Below are 15,333 nucleotides of genomic sequence, written 5' to 3' on the forward strand. Positions count from 1 at the left end.
CTTACGTTTACCTCCTACTCTTTAACATGCCACTTGTGCTGGCAGGTACGGGAGATAGAGTAGTGGAAGTTGGTCAGTGCACTTTGTGGCTGGGACCAAGCAGCTGGAACATTATCTTCAGTTCAGTACAGGAATCTTCAGTGATTTGGGGCTCAGAACGTGAAGACAAGCCTTGGTTGCAGATTTCAAGCCAAACTTTACACACAACTCTCTAAAACACAGAGTCTAGCAGAAGTCCAGTCAATGCCATGGCACTGCTCTTTTGGGCTGAGGTCAGAGAAATTAAAATGCTGCTCAAGTTTTTCATTTTTATTTTTCATTATCACTTTTATTACTGGTTTTGGGATCCATAAACTGTTGTTATGTAACAGAAATCTTTGTAACAGAAATCTTGCAACTTGTGCCATCTTCCTTTGTGGTGAGAGCAGAAATGATTGTGTGTTCCCGTTTTTCATGCTTGCCCTCATTTTGTTTACTGATGTAAATAAGTGTGCATGAGACACAATAAAGCCATGATGTTCTAAGGGTAGAGGCCACCTAGGAGGGAATGAATTGCTAAGTTAACTACTTGCCATAATGGAGAAAAAAACAGAAATATTTGTACATAAATGAAGTCTTCTTCAAGAAAACCTAAATATCTGATGAGCTATATCTTAAAAAATGAGGGGCTTATTTGACCATCAGACATACGTAACAATATCTAATACACTACCTGGTGTTCCACAGAGTATCCTTCTGGTTTCCTAAACATTTTAAATGTGCCAAGGACTCAATATTCTCAGTTCAACAAATGTGATTTTCTTTAAGGGTTTTGTTAGTACTATAATACTGCTATTGCTCTTTTTTTAAAATTTTTTACTAGAAAACTTATTTTTAACTAGACCCTATTTTATTTAGAGATTCAATTACTGACTGTTGATTTTTATTCACTGAGAGACATCATGATTTACACACCTTACAGAGAGATGATAATTTAGTAATATAAAATAAGAGAATTAAATTTCTCCATTGCTTTTCCAAACATACTTCCACTTGAATGACAGACTTTTGGGAAATTGAGCATTGTATTCCCACTCCAATCTTTTCATATCAATATAATTCCAAAACATTCTTCAATTCTTCAGAAGCCTCTTTTTTCCTGACACATAGGCATATAATCGAAAGCAGGAAAATAGAAAACTCTTTTCCTCTTTTTATTCTGACTTACAGTATTTCTTAAGTATTTTTCTAAGTAATTATACAAGTGAACTACATGATTGAAATTCAACAACTCTGGGCTGTATTCCCAGTTATGTCAATACAATAAGTTTCCTTGTTCAAGGAAATCTTCGTTTTAAATTGTGGCTCTCACATTTGTATAAGTGTTTGAACCACTAAATGTACCTGAGATCCATTCATCTTGTAGAACAACCATAATTTTGTAATATTCCTTTTCACATTGACCATAAAAAGTATGAAGTGTTTCCTTAAAATTTAAAAAAAAAAAAAATCATCAGAGTAAAAGATTTTTAGTACCTAAAGCCAGACTTTCACAGAGTCCAATTACACTTTACCTGTAACATGGCTTTCCCTTTCAGTATCCATTGAATAACAAAGTACATTTACATCAAAATACTCTACTACCAGACAGTGAATAGGGAGGATGATAGTAATGTTGTGATTAGTGATCACAAAAAATTCTTAATGAAGAATCTAAACTCAGAAAATAGTGAAGTATTTTAAAATTTCAGCTACACTCAAACCATTAATTCAGAGTACCCGTATATAGGAGGAAGTCAAAAGAAGAAAATATGCTTTTCTATGGACACTTTGCCTTCTAATTCAAAATGGTATCAGGTATTATTGATTTTAAACACTCGGATTCCTCTGGCTTTTTCAAATACACACAGTGTTAAGGATATAGATGACTAGATAATTTCCATGAAGTGCTGTTAATTAAGTGCATTTAATTTTCCCTTATAATTTTAAACCATATGTTAAACAACAACTTAGAGGTTTCCCTTCTTAGTGTTACATATCCCGACATTTTACTTTGTGCATACAGTTTATCCTCTGTCTTCTCATAAATAATTATTCCATCCAAAATATTTGTTTTATTCAGTTTTAAATATTAAGTAATGCTTCTTTTTTCTGGGTAGAAATAATGCACTCTGCCTTGTTCCTGAAAGTTTAAAGTCATTTAGTTGAAAGTTCTATGAACTGCCTTTCTCTTGAGTGAGATGTTGATAGTCTTCAGTTCAAGAAAGGTCATCCCTCTGTCAGGAAATTTTTGTCAGAAATTCTCAGAGGAATTCCTTTGGCATTGTATATAAAATATTTACTTCCCTTAAAGCAAAGTATTTGATAGACAAAATAGGATTTGTTTCCTCTGGCTGTTTGAAAGATATTGTTATATCAGTAGATAAACAGAATCAGAATTTGGGAAGAACAAAAAACTTAAGCCACCTTTCTTTCCTTACTGGTGCTCATGAGGCCACTTTGACAGGAAAGTGGGGACACACAATTTTAGTCTGCAAAGAAGTCTGAGCATTTTGGATCACAGAAAACATTTGGAGAACAATTTATCTTTATTTAACCTGTTTTTCAAGTGCCTTTAAACCAAGATAGACTATTCATGCCCTTCAGGTGTTTGGTTACTAGGACAGGAAAACACCCTTGGTACACCCCACTGACAAATTCAGATCGTGAAGAGACCTCGGAAGAAAACATAAAACTGCAGAAAAATCCAAGAAAATAAAAATGTACTTTGTTCTTACATTACTTAGTCTGCTTTAATAATCACAAAGAAGGTGTGGGCTTTTTCCTATTACAAAATATTACCCAGCATTCTGCTTGGATTTCATCTGCTACTTAGTGTGATTTCATTGATTTTAGTGAAGTTGTTCTTGTCTTCCAGCAGGATACTTTAGACTCAGTTTCAATTTACTGTTTCTGAAAGTGCTGAATAGCCAAGATTTGTGGAGAACGAAGCAAGCCTGTTGTAACTTGAGAAGAGTGCCACAGAGCCACACACTACAGAGCCATTACAGAGCAGAAACACAATGGTTTCATCCAAAGTAGACACGATATGGGGATGTCTGGGGTTTCTCCAAATGAATTGAAATACGCAATTCTATGTCCTAGACTGCTGAAGGGTAAAATTTATCATCAGAATTAACTGTCATTTTGGTGTTTACATGTGCTTAATATAGTTTAAGCATTTTTATAAAGAAACAAAAATATTGGAGAACTGGACTGAAACAAAATTTAACATGAACTTTGGAGCTTGGAGTGGCGTTCACACCCACAGATGAAAGCCCTGGATCCTCTGATGGGGAGCGTTGATGTCTCAGGAAAAACTTGATAGAACCCATCCCTGAATGAGCTTTCTTGTTTTACTCAATGCAATATAAATAAATTAGCTAGTAATTTCCAGGCTTTTAGATTTATATTGAATATTGGAGATGGATTTTTATTAATTTGATCAGATTACTTGGTGTTAGAATGATATAAAGTGCAGGGTAAGAACACCCTGTAGGTGTAATTAATTGTAATCCTGTAAAATTTACAGGATTAGACCCCACTATTTGTCTGAAGAGCCTACTCTCTGCTGACATGGGTCTGAAATAAATCCTCAAATTGCTCAGCATATTGGGAATATAGTCAGATCCTGATATGTCCCAGAAATAGACACTTTATCTTCTGGAAATAATGTTGGAGGAAGTTGATGTGCACAAAAGAATTTAGAGGCCCAAGTTTTGGAAGCAGATAAGTGCAGTTTCTATGGATCTAAGTTTTGTACTCATGTATTTTATGTTTCATAGGTCTAAAATTTAAAACAGTCAGGAACCCAGTGGAATTCACAGCATGTGAATGGAAATTAAGTAAGAAAAGACAAGTGTATTAAGCGTCATAATACCTTGTACCTCAGCAACCCTATCACAAAATAAGTTGTCAAATAAAAATATCTTCAAATTCTAACCAACATAGTCCGCATGTTACTACTATAAGCATAAAGTAAGCAAATACTTTCTTCTGTTTATAAGACATTTGTTCTCTGCTTGTTCTCAAGGCAGGTCAAGTAAGCTTTGTCCAGTTCTGACCTATGAGGTTTAAAACACGAAATGAAAAGTACTGAGAAAAACAATGACATGCCAGGAAACTAGTTCAGTTTGTTTTCCCATTTTAAGCAATATAAATGACAGTATGAAAAAAAAGCTGAGCAAGCTTTGTGCTGTTTCACTGCAGTAGCTGCCATTTGGTTTCCCTGCTCTTGCAGATTATAAGCAAATGCCAGAATTTCTAAGAATTGCTTCTGTGCTGCACAAAGTAACTACTGTGACTTTTCTCTTAACTCTGGAAAAACATGCAAACAAGGCCCTGCAAGCACGAAATCGTGGAACTTCTTCAGTTTCTTACATTTATATTGTCAGACTCCAGTTAAAAATTCAGTTTGACCGGGACAAACAAACTTTAATCAGCTTACTGGAAGCCTCAGTTACAACAGCGCCACTGTTCTCGTTGTCAGCATTCCTTTGTTTTAAAAACTCTGAAAGATTTTCTTTTTCTCCATAATATTCTCTCTTGTTAATACTGAATTGGAGCAGTATGTGTCTGTGTGCCAATATCTCATTTTTTATGCAGAGCATACACATTTTGCAACATTCTGAGGCAAACACCTTTATCCTGGAACCCCAAGTACTCAGTGGGATCTGCTGGCTTACTCAGCTCACAATGCCAAATTGTGTTTGAATTTGTCAGCAATTTTTGTCACAGTCTCAGGCAAGATGTTACCAGCAGGATCTTTTTAGTTTCTCCTCTTTAATTTTCCCTCTTGACATACCCTGGAAAAACCAGGAAGGGCAATTTTTTCTGTGAAGGAAAGATCTCACAAACATTTAGAACTTCATTAGCCTGATTACAGTTGGAGTCAATGATTTTAAAGGTATTTTCCAACCTAAATGATTATTCTAGCAGTTTTGGACTTTTCCATATTGAACATAGAGATTAGAAATAAATAGAGATTTTGATATATTTATTTCATAAATACCTCATCCAATGGCATTAACATTTTCATGTATCGCTCAGAAATACTGAAAAATACTATATTCTAGGACACCTTTTCTATCTCCTCATGAGTGAATTGGGACTAGCTTACATTCAAATAGTACTGCACGGCTTTTCTAGTTTCTTGCAAAGTCCTGAATCAATGCCACTGGGTTTCTAGGCACCACACAGAAGCTGTACAGTGATAAAAATCAACTGTTTCTGTTGCTCTAGTCATTTTGCTCTCCATGGCTTTTTGAACAAACCTTTAATCAAGAGTTCTGCTGGATTCAGCTTTTCAGCGAAGCTCTGTGAGTATTTACTGCTTTCTTTACCCAGATCATGTTGTCATGAGTGAAATGTTAAAATCTCTTCATTGCCATCAAAGCTGAGGTAGCCTTGAAAAGAGGCAGAACTTGAACTTTTCAGGATGGGGAAAGTCAAACATAAATATCTCCACAGCTACCCTATATTTTATTTGGTGTTTCTAAGATTATGCTTTTAGAATTTACTAATATGAACTTTGATAAAATGTTTGGGACTTTTTAGGTCTTGAAGAAAAAATCTCATTTTTCTTGTGTGAGGTTTTATGAGGTAATTGGCTGTAGCCAGGTCAGCAACAGCAATGTAGCCAGCCTAAGCCTGGGTAGACTCTCTTAGCATCTTCTCTGCTCTCTGGAGAGTTTTACTGAAGAAAATGAATGCTGGATCGACTTCTTTCTGTCTTTACATACTTGTGGCAGTCCTTAGTGCTTTAAGATTTGTTAAACTTTGGTAATTGTCATCACTGAAAGGAATTCAATGAAATTTATGCAAAGGGCCTTTTCCTGCAACTGTCATTTTATTTTTTACATTACTCTATAAATTACACAAGGGAGTTTGCTTGAATGACTGGTGCATGTACAATTGAAATTGTTTAAGCACAGCAAGTTGTGTTTCTTAAAATAATGTTTTTCCCTTTTTCCCAGTCTTCACCTATCCATTTTGCCTGGAATGTGTTACATCCCTAGAAAAGCATGTTCTAAGAATGACAATTCATAGCAATGTATCAAGGACAGGTTGAATGGAGCTCTGATCAATCTGGTCAAGTACAGATTGTCCCAGGCCAAGGCAGGGGGTTTAGAACTAGATGACCTTTAAGTTCCTTTTCAACCTAAAGCATTCTATGATAAGAAATGTGTTGTTCTACATACTAAATGTTAGAATAATTCCTCTAGGTGTATATCTAGAAGTAAAACACTTTCTGCTGTTCACTGTGAGCTCACATACAATTCTGCCTGTGATCAGTACACGATTTTATCTTACAATTTGTTTTTTCATTGGGCGTATCAAACATGAAATACATTTAACAATATCTGAGCTTCCAAATTCATATGCAGTCTACACAGAAATTCCTGACTTGTCATAAAATCCAGGTTTGGTTTTGTTTAGTTTTGTGTGGGGTTTTTTTGTTTTGTTTTGTTTTGTTTTGTTTTTGTTGTTTTTGTTTTTGGTTTTTTTTGTGTTGTTTTTGTTTTTTTTTTTTTTTTTTTTCCCCCCTAGATGTGCATTACTTCATTTTAGCCGTCAACACAGTGGTAAGCTGTCACTTAGCAGGAAACAGAAGTGTCCCTGGAGAAGCCGTTCCCACACTAAGGCTTGGAGGCGGTGCGCCCAGTGAACAGCACCGCCATCTAGTGTGACATCAGCACGTGTCCTTCCGACGCAGCGCCGCAAGATGCATCCCTTGGGGTGGGATCTTGGACGTGACAATTTCCAAAACAAGCCCCACACCTAATTTTCTTCTACAGAGATCCATATGTTCAGAGAAAAATCATCTCAGTGCTTTTAAACACAAAAATGTGACATTCAGCTCGTGGAATTTTTAAATGTGTGAGCTTGTGTAGGCTTCTGTTTGGGTTTGTGGGGTTTTTTGCAACTATTACTTTTTTTTTGCCACTATTACTTTTTTTTTTCTTTTTCTTTTTTCTCCCCCCCCCCCACCTACAGAATGCTTTAACTGCCATAATAAATTTTCTACCTAACTTTCTGACCTAAAAAATTTAATCTTTGAATCAGATCCCTCCATTTTTTTGCTGCATCCTTGGCCTTCTTCAATGATTTTCCTGTTTTTAAACTATAATGACTGAACAGTCAAATTCTGTCGTTATATAATCTACTAAAGGAATTTGCTCTTTCGGTGTCTTTTACCTGACCATTTTTGCCATATTTTCCCTGCCAGTAGTATGGTAAATATGACCTTTTCCATGACAAGCAAAAGGCTACAGATTTTGTCTTGACATGATTGTGCAGATCTCAGGACTTGTCTGGACTTGCCTTGGCCTGAGTTACTTTTCTCACCTTTTTATTATCCTCTGTTGGTCTAATTCCTAGCTTTACTCACCCCCTGTGAATAGACTTGACTGTAAAGGTCTGACAGACCAAGTTATTCACTCTTTACCTAGAGAGCAGTAGCCCCTTATGGAAAATAAAGCTGAGGGAGGCCATGGTGCAGTCTTCAAACTTCAGCTGGGAATCAGTGAAAGAAGCAGACTGTGATGAGAAAGCATGTAAAGATAGTCCCAGGTGAATTCCAGCAGTGAAGCAAAAGGGATCCTGTACATACCTCTAAACTGAAGCCCTATTTGGACACAACTCAGGATGCTGATGGTCTGCCACCACTCCTATGCTTGATGCAGATAACTAAAATCGACCTTGTGATGCAATAGACGTGAACAGTGAACATAATACCAAAGAAAAAAGTAGTTACTGGTTAAGTGTTGAATAACAATCTTAATGATATCAATACTAAGGCTTTTCAGTATGAATTTGGACTATAAGTTAATATTACTGTAGCAATACCAATCAGTTGGTTCTATTTTATTTAGACTGTTAAGATTATTATTAGGTTAAAAATAAATTCTTGGCTCTGTATGTGCCTTTATGGGATTTTTTTGGCCGTAACAGTTCTTTGAGTGTAACATACCCATAACAGGCATTATCAACTCTCCTTGGAACTGAAAAGATCTGTTTAAACTTTCATCTAATTTCGTTACATTTCATCCTTTCACTGCTCCTGAAAACACAATTAGTCTGCAAGACCTGTCTATAGTAACTTCCTCCTATTGAATAGCTCAAATTGATTATATAGCACATCAGTACTAAGGAGAAAACACTGGAAGAACATTTTGGACTGTAAAGCACTTATTAGTTTTGGTTTATGAAACCTGTGGACTAAAAATTAGGTTTTCTATGAGATCTGTAGTGACAATTCTATCTCATTTGATCTAATTTCTCATAATAGCATCATTTGCATCTTCTATTAGTTAGAGACATAAGTGTCAGCACTAAGAATCAAGTACTCTTCTACCTGAATTATATCTTCCCCAACTATACCATTTGGGGTTTTAAAGGACAGTGATGTTAAAAAATCTTGTTTTTGAAAAATTTTGTCCAAATGCAATTTTTGTTATAAATTCCACAAATGTACACAAATAGGTTATTTTATTTTGACCCCAGATCTTTAATTGTCCCAGCCTTGGAAAATTAATAAATAAATAAATTCAAACAATCTTTTAAAAAATGAAAGTCTATGCAGTTTTCAGAAGGACAAAAGTTTGGGGGATAATTATCTTCAAAAACAAACAAAGAACTTCAGGTATGGAACACAGTTCTATCCCTTTGTCATACATGAGTCAAAAAGTCAGTATGTGTAGCTCTTGAGAATACTAAGACATTTTCTCAAAACGTTTTTAGTGTCTTCTTAATATCTTCTAGGTGCTTGAAAATATGTTGTTGGGTTCCTCCTAAGGCTCCTGAGCAGCATGAATTCAATCACATATTTTAAGAAGGATCCATTAACAAGCCGTTCGTCATACACACTGTAAACTCTTTCTTCTGGAAGGGCTTTGCAAGAAGTTTCCTTGGCATTTGCAGTTACTGTCATGATGAATGATGTGTCATTTTCTTCCTTCTTCCCATTTTGCTGGAGAACTGTCCTAAAATCTCAGCACTTTACTGCAACTAGAAACAGTGCAGTAGTTCTGAAGAATTTTCAATGCACTAATTATTTACCTATATACCTACCTGACTGTTTTGCCCTGCCTCTGAAATTAAAGATGGGCAGATGGGATGGAATACAAAGAGGGGTGGTCTGTTCAAGATCTTTTTATGCTGTTGAAGATGAAATTGAGATTCTGCATTTTCAGTGCTTTGTAATTTACTACCATATGCAAAAAATTAATAACTACAAATTTGCATGAGAAAGACAACCATTTTCCTGAAAAAAAGTATTGCTCCTACAACAAAATACTTTTGTCCTCTAAATTTACCTCACTCCTGCATAGAGGTAGAAATTTCTGCAAACACTGACACTAATCTGTAGCTAAGAATGATTTAGCCAGTGCCCCAGAATTGAATCCTGCTGAAGTCATCTGTCTCGCAACTTTTTGGTTCCAGGTGTCATAGTCAAAACCTCTTGAAGCTCACTTTATTTGGAGTGAAAGAAACCAACCAACAAATTAAAAAAAACCCAACCCCCCCCCAAAAAAAAAAAACAACCAAAAACAAAAAACCAAAGAAAAGAAAAAAAACCCAAAAAACTAAACAAAACCAAAAAAAACCAAAAAAAAAAAAACAAACAAAAAAAAAAAAAAAAAAAAAACAAAAAAAAAAAAACCCAGCCAGGATCTTTTGCAGAAATCCAGTTACACAGCAGAAAAGTTGCCTGATAGATGAACTTTCAAGTCTCCTTCACCACAAGGAAATTAGGAACCAGGATGGCTCTCCTTTGTTCAATCTATTGTTGGTGAATTGATTTTGAGGTGATTTTTCTTCTTACTAACATAGTAGTATTCAAACTTTATTTGGACAAGTGACAAGTGGGAAATCTGTTTAACAGAAGGTGCCTGAGATCTCAGAAACCTTTTAGGATTTGTGGTTTATCAAAGAGAAGGTTTAAATCAGGACATTCAGATATGAAACCTGCTGCAGGTGCTAGCTGCAATGACATCCTGCAAACCTGCCTCTCAAATTATTCCTTTAGATAAAAGTAAATATATATATATATATATATATATATATGTGTGTGTGTGTGTGTATATTAGAGTGGCATTTGTAATAGCCTCTTTCTTGTCCACAATCATAAATTTTATTCTGTATGATCTTAACTTTTTCTCCAGCTGTCTCAGACACTTCTGTTTCACCAGCAATTTTCCAGAGTGCTGTCTAAAGAAAAATCCAGAAATGTCACAAATTGTGACTTGCCTAACACATTCTTGATATTTTGAAAATATGGTTAATCCTAATTTTATGAAACTGATTCCAGACAATCTCAGAATCAGAAGACCTTTTTTGATAAATGCACAGTTTTCCTTTCTGATCTGATTCATCTGTTTATACACTGCTTCTGGATCAAAACTTCAGACCAGTTTTTTCAGTCGGTATTAAAAATAATGCTGTAGATCAGGCCTCTAGTTCTGAAAACCCCTACATTCTAATCAGAAAATGGAAAATATTTCACTACTTTCCTCTGTTTTTAACAATTACTACGGTCTGCTGTTAAAGCACTACATGATATTAGGTTAATCTTTGCTATGAGTCTGCAAGAGTTCTTACAACTACTGGAACACAAGATAAACTGACTTCAGCCTTATCCCATTAGTGTGGATAGCCTAAACTATGATACTACATATGAACTTTGTGGCATCAAAAATAAGAATATCCTAATGCTACCGATGTCATACTTTGGTATGCATTCTCAAATTTGAATTTTCACTAAGAATTTGGGCTTTTTTAGCAAAGTTTTTGCTAATCTTTGCTTACTGTCTTTGAACAGTGCAATAGGAAGGGGAAGTATCAGACCTACTTTCTCCCAAAATCTTTCTCAGAAATTATTTCAAACATGTTGCAGCCTTATTCAGTATGACCAAAATATCAAAAGAACTCTTGTCATTGATAACAAAACCAAAACAAAACAAAACACCAAACCAAAACAAAAAACCCAAGAAAATTCTTACTCTGCCTTACAGACTCTTTTTATTTATAAAATGCTTTATTGTCCTGTTGGGATGCCAGTGAGATGCTTCATAAATGATCATTTACATAATGATTCCCCTACTCATCATTATGATTAGCAGTGCCAGTTGTTAAGGGTATTTTCTTTTAAGGCTAATGCAGATGATTTGCTACTTAGGAGAAATTTGTTGATAACATTCCTAGAGCAGGGCACAGCTAAAAAATATTTTTCCCCTTAGACTGTTTTCAAGATTTGATTTTTTTTTTAGAAGACATGCAAAGAAATATTTTATCAAAGCACTGCAGAATTCTCTCTAATTCACCCTCATGTTTGCACTTGCAGTTTGAGAGAAGGCGCTGTTATCCTACACTCAGCTGTGTCAACTGCACGCCAAAGGAGGGAGTCCTTTACTTCTGGCAGCTGAACATGGAATGGAGCAGCTGCAAGGCAGTAAATGAGCAATTGTAACTGGGACTGCTTGAGACAACAGCTCCTAACTTTATCCAGAACTAAGAAGAAGCAAGTATTTGGACTAAGATTTTCTGTAGCTATGTGGAAGTCCTTTCCTATTTCTTTTATCTTTGTTGAATTTTCAACTACTATCTAGAACCAAGAAACATTTGTTCTTCTGAAGCCAATGAATTTTTATTGAATGTTTGAGTCTGAAAAGATAGGAGTTTATTTTATACATTCACATTTTTCTTAATTAAATACATTGGTGGCAATGAATTTCTTTCAGCAAAAAAAGTCCATCAACATATAGAAAAAAAGCAAACCAAAAAAATATTTTCATCCTGAAACTCCATTTGGCTCTTCCTTTCCCCACTGCTTATTAGTTATGATTCCTATTCCCAGCTCTTCTTTCCAAATCTCCTATTTCACACCTGTGATGTGTTTATTTCCTGGGGGTGTGCCTGCCCAGCTGAAGTTGATCAGATACTTTCAGAAAAAAGGAGGACTCCTTTCTCTCCAGGAGAAAAGCTTGTTCCACAAATTTGGTTTAATCTCCAAGAAAAGGCTATACCACAAGCCTGGAAAGAATTCCTGCCCCAGACTCAAGTCTGACTGCTCTTTTTCTGATCAGCTGCCATACAAGAAACAAAGTATATTGCCACAGATGAGTTACAAGGACCCTTTCTGTCACAGCGGGATGTTAAGGTAATTGCATGATGAATTTCATGTCTTTCCTTTGGAGAGAAAAACTGATCATTTAGCTAGAACTAGAAACTTCAAGTGTGTTTAAAATGTTCAGTGAGGTCTGTAGTGATGGATGGATGCCTATATGGGCTGCTGACTTTAATGACATGCGGTGTTTCTGTTAGTTCTGAAAAGGCATTTAAGATGAGATATTGTGAAATAGAATTAGGCAGTTTTTGTATTAACCTTATACCTTAAACTTTGTGCACCTCCTGGATGTTCACGGATTGTTTATCTTGCTTTACATAACTTAAACTAGAAACTGGCAGTGATGAAATATGCACAGGTTGTTCTTAGAAATCTTTCTGTTTCTAAATGCTTTCAAAAGGTGTGGCAAATTCTTTAAAAGTATGGCAGTCACACTATTGACAGAACAGTCTGTGAGCATAGTTTGCAATCTCTCTTCAAGCAATGGGAGATTAAAAAAAAAGAAAAATAGTAGTAATGAAATTATTTGGTGTGTTGCTATTCCAAACTTGTCAAAAAAATGGATACTTTGGTGGTACTATAAGTTATTTTTGTGTAGGAGTAGAGTCAGATGAATGCTTCATTCTGGGTGAGAGACATAATTATCTGGCTTGTAATAGCCAAAGAGATATCTGCGAAACCAAAAACACAGAAAAAGTTTCTTTTCTCTTGTTCTCTAAATGTTTATGTAAATTTGGTGATAAATTGTATGTCTTGGTCAAATTCAGCTGTGATGAGATTCCTTCTATTAGAAAACTAATTCTAACTTCTTTGTTTGTTTTGATATGCAATGTTATATCAGACTGTTTGGTATAGCAGTACTCCACCCAAAAGTGCCATGTAGGTATGGAATGGCATTATGTAAAATGTTTTTTTTCAAGTAACAGTTATCAGTCATGCACCTGGACATAATGTCCTATCTATTGTTCCCCAGAAAGTTTGGGGGTTTTTTGGGCTTTTTTTTTTTTTTTTTTTTTTTTTTTTTTTTTTTTTTTGGGGGGGGGGGTTTGTTTTGGTGTTTTTTTTTTTTTTTTTTTTTTTTTTTTTTTTTTTTTTTTGGTTGGGGTTTGGTTTTTTTTTTTTTTTTTGAGTGGTCTAGGGATACTTTGTCTTGATTGGGTATATCCTAGCTGGGAGTCTGCTGAAGATCTAGCCAGAGCTGTGGGCAAATTAGAGGCACAAATAAGATGCAAAAGAGTGAAATCTGCAAAGGTGATGATAGGCCTGTTCACCTCTGAAGTGCCACATGGGATCACAGACGGGGTCTTTGCAGGAAGCTCTGGAACTCTGCAGTGTTCTGACAATACCTGCAATTAAATGAAAATATTAAAAAATTATAGTGGAAAGAATAAGCATGATGCCTATGAATATGTTCTTTGGAGAATGGAGAGGGAAAAAAAGGTTTTGTTAGTTTCTGTGTTTTAAAAGGATACAAAAAAAGGAATAAAAAATGGACAAAACTGCATTAGATAAGTTGTAAAAATCAAACTAAACTTTGACAAAAAATAATGAAAATGAGGAAAAGCATAAAGCTGTTTCATAGTGTGGTGAAGAGCACAAGTAATCTGGATCAAATCTGAGCAAATTTTATTTTCTCAGTAACACACTGATATGACAAAAAGGGACGTACTGGGAAACAAATTAGAAATTTTGCCTATGACCAGTTAGGAAAGGCATTTCCATTAGGAAAAAAAATGCAGTCATAAGACTACTTTATAAAACTCATGAGATCTCTTTTGTGTGCAACTTGAGAGTTGAACTCCAAGTTGAGCCCTGAAGGAAGACAGTCAGCATAATAATAAAATTGAATTCTTATATTGTGGTTTGAGAGAAAAATAACTTTTTTGGCTTTCTTAGTTTGGTCTGATAACAGTTGAAAGGGGGTATGTGTTCTCTTAAGTTTCAAAAGTAGAACGTTAGTGATGATTAGGTAAAGAACAACAGTGATGGAAAAGCTAGCAGTTATATAGTCTGCACAAGCACATTTGGGCTGAACATTGCAAGTCTGTGGAGAAGTTGGTGAAATGGCTTAGTGGCTGGAGATAAGATGTTAAATGTTAAAATGTTAAATGTTTTGATTTGGGTGGGAACCTTTTTGAAATAATTGTGAAATTTGTTGGCCACATCTGATGGACTGGGTTGAAGGATCTGATATGTAACATTGGATAAATGCAAATGTCCTCTGTAGTGTTTTGGAGGCTAATCAGACTCCCTAACATCTAAAGATTAAACCAGTTTCCTAGGAATTGTGCCAATATTATACATTTTCCACCAATTCCCACAGGTTCTGAATTTGTCTGTGGAATTATCATCATCATATTTGTGAATTTGGTCCATTCTTAAAGTAAGAAAGTGTCGATTTCCTCCTTTTTTTTTCCCTTTTCCACACTTTTCCATCTGGAATCATCTGAGTGTAGACCATAGTCAAAGAATAAATGAATTGAATTCCTTTCATTGTGCTTCTTGCTTTGAAAGTCTCTAGATAGGACAGATATTTAAATATATCCTATTGAAAACACTTTAGACTTTTGTACTGGGAGTGGTCTTTCCTTGCTGAATATTGTTATTGTTCCTTTCATAAGTGGAGGTTGCAGTATTTTTTGTTTCTAAAGAAAGTGTTTCAATTTCACAGATGAAATGCATAATTCCAAGAGATTACTATCTGAGAATTCTTTAGAATTTCACTTAAAGATATGCCCCTTAACCGTAGCAGGCCAAAAACAGCCACAAAGCTGCCTTTCAAATTACAAGAAGTAAAAATTCAAATTGAAAGTAAATTCCAGGGCCATTTTATACAGAGTATATTCTTTGCAGAAAAGTGCTCTAGCTCCTATGGAAGAAAAAAAGAGAGCCTCAGATGACAATATCCCTTACGTAAAGCATGCAGTTTAATCTTTCATTAAAGAACTTGAGGCAATGTCATGATAATGCTTTCAAGCATCCCATATTGCATTCTTGTATTTGAAATACTTTTCAAGCATATATATCTGATAGTCAAGGCTTGAATAAGACTGTTTGTTTACAATTACAGAACATAAAATGCATTTAAAATATTTTCATAATAGAACAAGGGAAGAACTTGAAGTTTCTGTGCTCTTTCTTTTTCTTTTTTAAATAAATCCTCTCATGGATAAGTATGTAGATTAGAG

General features: G+C 35.1%; 1 long non-coding RNA gene across 2 annotated transcripts in view; it reads left to right on the plus strand.

Moving 5' to 3' along the window:
- The first annotated feature begins 11,977 nt into the window (after window positions 1-11,977).
- The window catches only part of LOC136290637 (uncharacterized), a 128,438-nt gene continuing 125,082 nt past the window's right edge, over window positions 11,978-15,333 (plus strand). For both annotated transcript variants that reach the window (XR_010721267.1, XR_010721266.1), the window contains exon 1: window positions 11,978-12,178. This is a non-coding gene — a long non-coding RNA (uncharacterized lncRNA). The remainder of the gene's footprint in view (window positions 12,179-15,333) is intronic.

The sequence above is a fragment of the Chamaea fasciata genome, unplaced genomic scaffold, assembly GCF_029207755.1.
Source record: "Chamaea fasciata isolate MVZ Bird 193981 ecotype frontalis unplaced genomic scaffold, bChaFas1.0.hap1 SCAF_6, whole genome shotgun sequence".
Classification (NCBI taxonomy): domain Eukaryota; kingdom Metazoa; phylum Chordata; class Aves; order Passeriformes; family Sylviidae; genus Chamaea; species Chamaea fasciata.